The following is a 6,232-nucleotide window of genomic DNA, read 5'->3' as shown; positions in this document are numbered from 1 at the left end:
AAATTGGGTATACCCAAGCCGCCCTGAGACTTATTTCTGTAAAGAATCTTACGAGCCACTCTGGGTCTGCGACCCCCCCCCCAGGTATAAAATAACAGGCGTTTCTGCCACATAATGAGGCTGTGCTTAGGTATAGCTAAGGGAAGCGTTTGAAACAAATACAAAAATTTGGGCAGAATCATCATTTTTACGGCTGCTATGCGGCCAAACCAAGAAATCCTGTATCAATTCCATTCCTCCAAATCCTTATTGATCTGGGCCCATAATTTATCATAATTGAGCTTTATCATATCCTGCGTTGCGCTAATATGTACACCTAAATATTTAAGGCTAGTGGGAGCCCATCGAAATCTAAATTTTCCCCTCAAGGACTGCTCCATGTCAGCTGATACATTGACATTAAGCAACTCCGATTTGTTCCAGTTTATGCGGAATCCCGAAACCTTGCCAAAAGCCTGAAGAGTTTGGGAAACTAGGGGAAGTGACTGCTCCGGGTTGGTGACCAAAATCATAATATCATCCGCGAAAAGTGATATCTTGGAGGAGAAATCACCCACCTGTACCCCTGAAATTCCCGGATTTTATTGGCCAAAGGCTCTAGAAAAATAGCAAACAGCAGTGGGGAAAGGGGACACCCCTGCCTCGTACCTCTGTAGACCGTAAAGGTAGAGGAATAGCCCCCATTAACCTTGACACATGCCAAGGGATTCTGGTAAAGTCGGTGAAGCCACTGTAAAAAATTTGGTCCAAAATTCATGCGTTGTAATAAGGTAAATAAGTATGGCCAATGAACTATATCAAAGGCTTTCTCGGCATCAACCGAGAGAGCCACCGCTGGTATCCGACGTTGTTTGACCCACCACATCATGTCTAATATTTTATGCACATTATCACTGGCCTGCCTACCTGGAATGAATCCAGCCTGATCCGGATGAATAATCCGGGACAGAAACCCATTTAGCCGATTGGCTAAAATCTTAGCCAGGATCTTCAGATCAATATTGATAAGAGATATTGGTCTATAAGACCCGCACACCGTAGGGTCCCTACCAGGTTTAGCCAAGATCGTAATACCCGCCGTATTAGCCGACGGGGAAAGCGATTGCCCTTCCCTCAGAGACTTAAACAATTTGGCTAAGAGAGGGGCGAGCTGGGGGGCAAATTGTTTATAGAATCTCCCCGTAAACCCATCTAGGCCAGGTGACTTTCCAGGTTTGAGATTTTGAATGACCTTCTTAATTTCAAGTTCAGAAATATCCTTCTCTAGGATGGCCTGCTGCGCGGGTTCTAGGGCGATCAAGTCTGCATGCCTCAAATACTCCTCGATGGCGCTCTGTGTGATCTGCCCATTAGCAGCATATAATTCAGAATAAAATTGCTGAAAACGCTGCCTAATCTCCTTGCCCGTAGATAACATAGTGCCCTCCTGACTTTTAATTTTAACAACGGTCGCCTGGTCCTGTCTGCGTTTCAATTTCCGAGCCAATAATTTCCCCGCCCTGTTGCCCCCTTCAAAATATTTTTGTTGTGTCCGTTCAAGCTGAAATGCGATAGCAGCAGCATCAATGGACGCTATTTGCGTACGTACAGCCTCAAGGGACGCAAGAACACCCCTTCTCTTTGGATCACGTTTGTGAATGTTCGCTAGCTCCGCCAACCGACGCACTAAGCGCTCGCATTCTGCAAGTCGTTGGCGTTTAACATAAGATGCTTGAGCTATGAATTTCCCCCGTAAGACCACTTTTAAACAGTCCCAAAGCGTGCCAGCAGTCACCTCACCATCATCATTAAATGTTAAATAATCCTGAATTTCTTGTTCCATAGAGGTAACAAAACCCGGGTCATTGAGAAGAGAATCATTTAATTTCCAGTAGTGTACCCCTCGATCATATTTGTTAAACTGTAATGAAAACCAAATGGGGGCATGGTCCGACCACACGATGGCTTCTATATCTACGTCCGTCACCCGAGGTAACAGGCTTCTACTGCCAAAAAACATATCAATCCTGGAATAGCTATTATGTGGGGTGGAGTAGAACGTGTAGTTTCTAGATTTTGGAAATCGAGTTCGCCAAATATCCATAAGGCCCATGTCGGCTATCAAACCCTTAAGCGCCCGTCTAGCCAGCTTAGGATCCGAACTATGCCCTGTGGAGGTATCCTTGCTCGGGTCCAGAGACAGATTAAAGTCCCCACCTAGAATAATAGAGCCCTCAAGTTTAGAAGCCAAAGTGTGATGTAGGGATTGAAAAAAATCCGCCTTTTGAGCAGTGGGCCCATATATGGAGACCAAAGATAAAATTTCTCCCCCAAGCTCAATCTTTATCATAACCATGCGCCCGGAGGGATCTGTAATCGATTCCTTGAATTCAAAATGAACATCTTTATGCAATAAGATTCCCACCCCCGAATACCTTGAAGAAGGAGTGGCAGCAGCCCAGTATTGATAAGGATACTTAGGATGTTTCATCAGGCCCAAATAACGTTTTCGGAGATGGGTTTCTTGGAGGAATACCACAGCGGCCTGTAGCCTCTCTAATTCCTTAAACAATAATTTGCGCTTCCCTGGGCTGTTAAGCCCTTTAGTATTAAGAGAAAAAAATTTAAAGCTAACCATTAGAAGACATGTTCCCTCCTATCCCGCTTCCTCCCCCCAGGACACCACTGCCCAGGATCCACATTTTAGAAAAAAGAATCTTATCACCTGCAATATCAGAAGCCTTCCCCTCAGATCCCCTCCTCCCCCCCTCCTCCCCCCTCACACCCATAAGCACAAACCCTGTGCTCCTAAGGATCATGGAGGAAATCATCGTCACTCCTCATGGCACCAACACGGGTGGCAAATTTAAACGTGAAGTAACCACCACGTTTGTTGCGGACAATCAGAGCAGAAGTCTAGCAAATATTGAAACCCAAACTCAGCTAGTCCCCATTGTCCGTCGCAGGATCATTCTCAGGATTCCGCTGAAGCCGTCGGCGTCCCTTGGGTACTCGCTGCCAGCGAGGCTGGGAGTTGATTGTAGTTGCAATATGGGTCAGGGTGGCACCGGTTCCTTTCGCCACGGGCGGTACTGTGATAATAATACCTGCCTCCTTCAAGATCGCACTAGCCTCCAGGACAGTCTTAACGCGGTGTGTAGAGCCCTGAAGCATAAAGGACAGGCCTCCAGGGTAAAGCCAGCGGTACCGGATATTAGCCTCCTGGAGTTTAGTAGTGACACAGCGAAATTCTTGTCGTTTTTTTAGAGTAGCGGAGGATAAATCAGCAAAAATAGCAATGTCTTGGCCCTCCCAACTCCACATGCGCTTTCGGCGAGAGATATTGAAGAGCTTTTCTTTCAAAGTGAAGGAGTGGAAGCAGACCACTATGTCCCTGGGTCTGTTGGCAAGTTTGGGTCCCAGTGCTCTATGCGCCCTGTCCAAAAGAATAGTAGGCATGGTGGTGTCTTTCAGGGATTCTTCATTTTCCCATAGATACGCAGCGATGCGTTCCACCACAGCAAAGCAGTCCCCATACTCCTCTGTTTCCAGGACCCCTCGGATCCGGAGGTTATTCCTCCAGCTCCGGTTTTCCATATCTTCCACTTTGTCAGCTAGGGTCTGGTAAGCCACTTGCAAATTCTGATGACCAATTTGCAGCTGAGTCCAGCCCTCCCCTTGGGTGTCTAACCTGAGCTCAGCTTCGTCCACCCTCCTGCCCAGCTCTGCCGTTTCTTCTTTCATATCTGCTATGAGGTTGGTAATTTCAGCTTTATAATTTTTAATATCCTGCCTCAGTTCGATGAACCAACCTCGAATTTCATCCCGAAAAGGTTCCGAGACTTCAGGGGTCCGCGTGGCCGATGTCCCCTCCTCACTCTCCGATAGCGGGTGCTCCGACGCCATTTTGAGATTTTCGCCGCTGTGGTCTCCGGCGTCCTGGGAGTAAGAAAACTTTTTTAAATCGCTGATCTTGCGTTTCGTCGTCATACCTTGCTGGGCAGAAGCCCTGCAGCTCACGATCGCGCTGATTTTAAAGAAAAAAATTGCCAATTTTCGCGCGGTGGTAGCGTTTTTTCCCCGAGGTGCTCACGGAGCAGCAAAGCTAAGCTGCTCGCATGAGGGGTGACGTCACTTCCTCTCGGGAGGGTATATTTCTAAAGCAGAGAAGTCAGACTTTTCCCCCATGTTGCATCTTATGCCATCTAGACCCTGGAGTCAGGGGCAGTGCTACGTTTTTTTGCTGCCCTTTGCAAACAATTATTGAGCTCTCTCCGCCATGGATGCCAATGGAGCCCTTCAAGGGCTCTTTTTTTTTTCCTAACAGTATTTTGAGTCTCTGAACATCATTTACAAGAATGGTGAAATTAGAATAAGGCTACCAGATTTCTGGTGGGTAAATCTGCAACACTTGTTTGCTATAGTGCCAGTGGTGGGCAAGCAGTTCATTTTGGAAGGGAGAGGAGAGGTTTTTTTTTCTGTTGGACTGTCCCAATGGAAAACTGTAGTAATCTACTCTCAAAATATATCTAAAAGCAAATTATTTGTATTTTAAACCTAATACAAAAACCTTAGAGCTTGCTGGCGTGTCCTACATACATGGGAATTATACACCAGAAAAATTCAAATTGGACATTGAGATTCAATTATCAACATGTAAATTCTAAAAACAAAAACAAAAAAAATCAATAAAGAATAACTGACAAAAACCCCCAACAATGTAAATTCTGTATAGGAGACTGAACTGGAACCCTAGGATATTTTACAATGAAGAGTTTATTAATATTTTCTATTGGATAATGAAGTGGTTTCCAACCTTTGGGGGTCTCTGTTTTGATTTTCTGGCTCAGTGTCTCTCTCTTTCTAATTCTCTGGGTTTGTCTCTGTTCCATTTTTGTTCTCTCTCTATCTTGTGTCTTTTTTTCTCTTTGTTCTCATTATCTTTTGTCTTTTTCCTTCAGAATGGATACTTTAATACTTCTGCTCTCTCCTGCTTCTCAACTTTCTTCTCTTCCTCCTTGTCTCCTCTTCATGTCTGCCTTTCTCCATTCCATCTCTTTTCTGCCCTCTTTCTACTATGCTTTCTCCTCCATTCCTCTTCCCCTTCCTTCAACATTTTCTTTCTGGATTTCCCTTACACAACAAAATCCAAGGTCCCATTTCTCTCTCAACCTCATCCTCGCTCCCTATTTGCTCATCCAATAACCAGTCCTCTTTCCTTCTTTCTTCATCCTCATTCCTAAGAATGTAAGAACATAAGAACATAAGAAATTGCCATACTGGGTCAGACCAAGGGTCCATCAAGCCCAGCATCCTGTTTCCAACAGTGACCAATCCAAGCTACAAGAACCTGGCAAGTACCCAAACACTAAGTAGATCCCATGCTATTGATGCCAGTAATAGCAGTGGCTATTCCCTAAGGGGTAGATTTTCAAACGTTATGCGCGCGCGTCCATGTGCGCGTGCTACCTGGCGCTCACACATGGACGCACGATTTTATAACATGCGCGCTGGTGCATGCATGTTAAAAATTTTCAGGTCGGGGCGCGCAAGGGGGGTTAACTATTGCAATTATGTGCCGCGACGCATCAGGGCCTTCCTCAGTTCCCTTCCAGTCCACTCCAATTAAGGAGCAGACTAGGAGGGAACTTCCCAACCCCTTAGCCTAACCTCCCTTCTCCTTTCCCTATCCTGCTCTCCCCCATCCCTATCCTAAATACCCCCAAATTTCTTATTTTACCTTTGCTCCTGCTTCTGAGCAGAAGCAAGATGCGCGTGCCGGCACAGTGGCAAATGGCCGCTGTGTCGGGTGCCTCTAGCCCTGCCCCCGGACCGCCCCGCACCTTTTTCTAGCCCCAGGACTTGTGCGCGGGGCCAGACCCTTTGAAAATTGGCCCGGCGCACGTAAACCCTGGGCTTTTATGTGCGTAAGCTTTGAAAATCTGGCCCTAAGTGTTGTGAATTTGCTAGGGAATTAGCAATCTGTTGTATATATACTGCTCGACTTAGCAATCTGTTATGGATCTGCTATGGAGAAGATGCTTGATGGGAGGAGCAATCAGATAGGAGGAGCAATCTGTAGAGAAAGCTTTGTGTAGCGGGCTCCTGGAGAGGGAGGAGTCAGCAATCTTGTAGTATCTCAGATATCGTCTTGCTAAGGAGTAGCAATCTGTAATGAATCTGATATAGTTGTGGGTGGATCCCTGGGCTGATGGCAGATGACCACGCTCCCGGGAGGATACCCCAAGAGGGA

The sequence above is a fragment of the Rhinatrema bivittatum genome, chromosome 3 (genome assembly GCF_901001135.1).
Source record: "Rhinatrema bivittatum chromosome 3, aRhiBiv1.1, whole genome shotgun sequence".
Taxonomy (NCBI): domain Eukaryota; kingdom Metazoa; phylum Chordata; class Amphibia; order Gymnophiona; family Rhinatrematidae; genus Rhinatrema; species Rhinatrema bivittatum.
Note: the sequence above shows the minus strand (reverse complement) of the source record.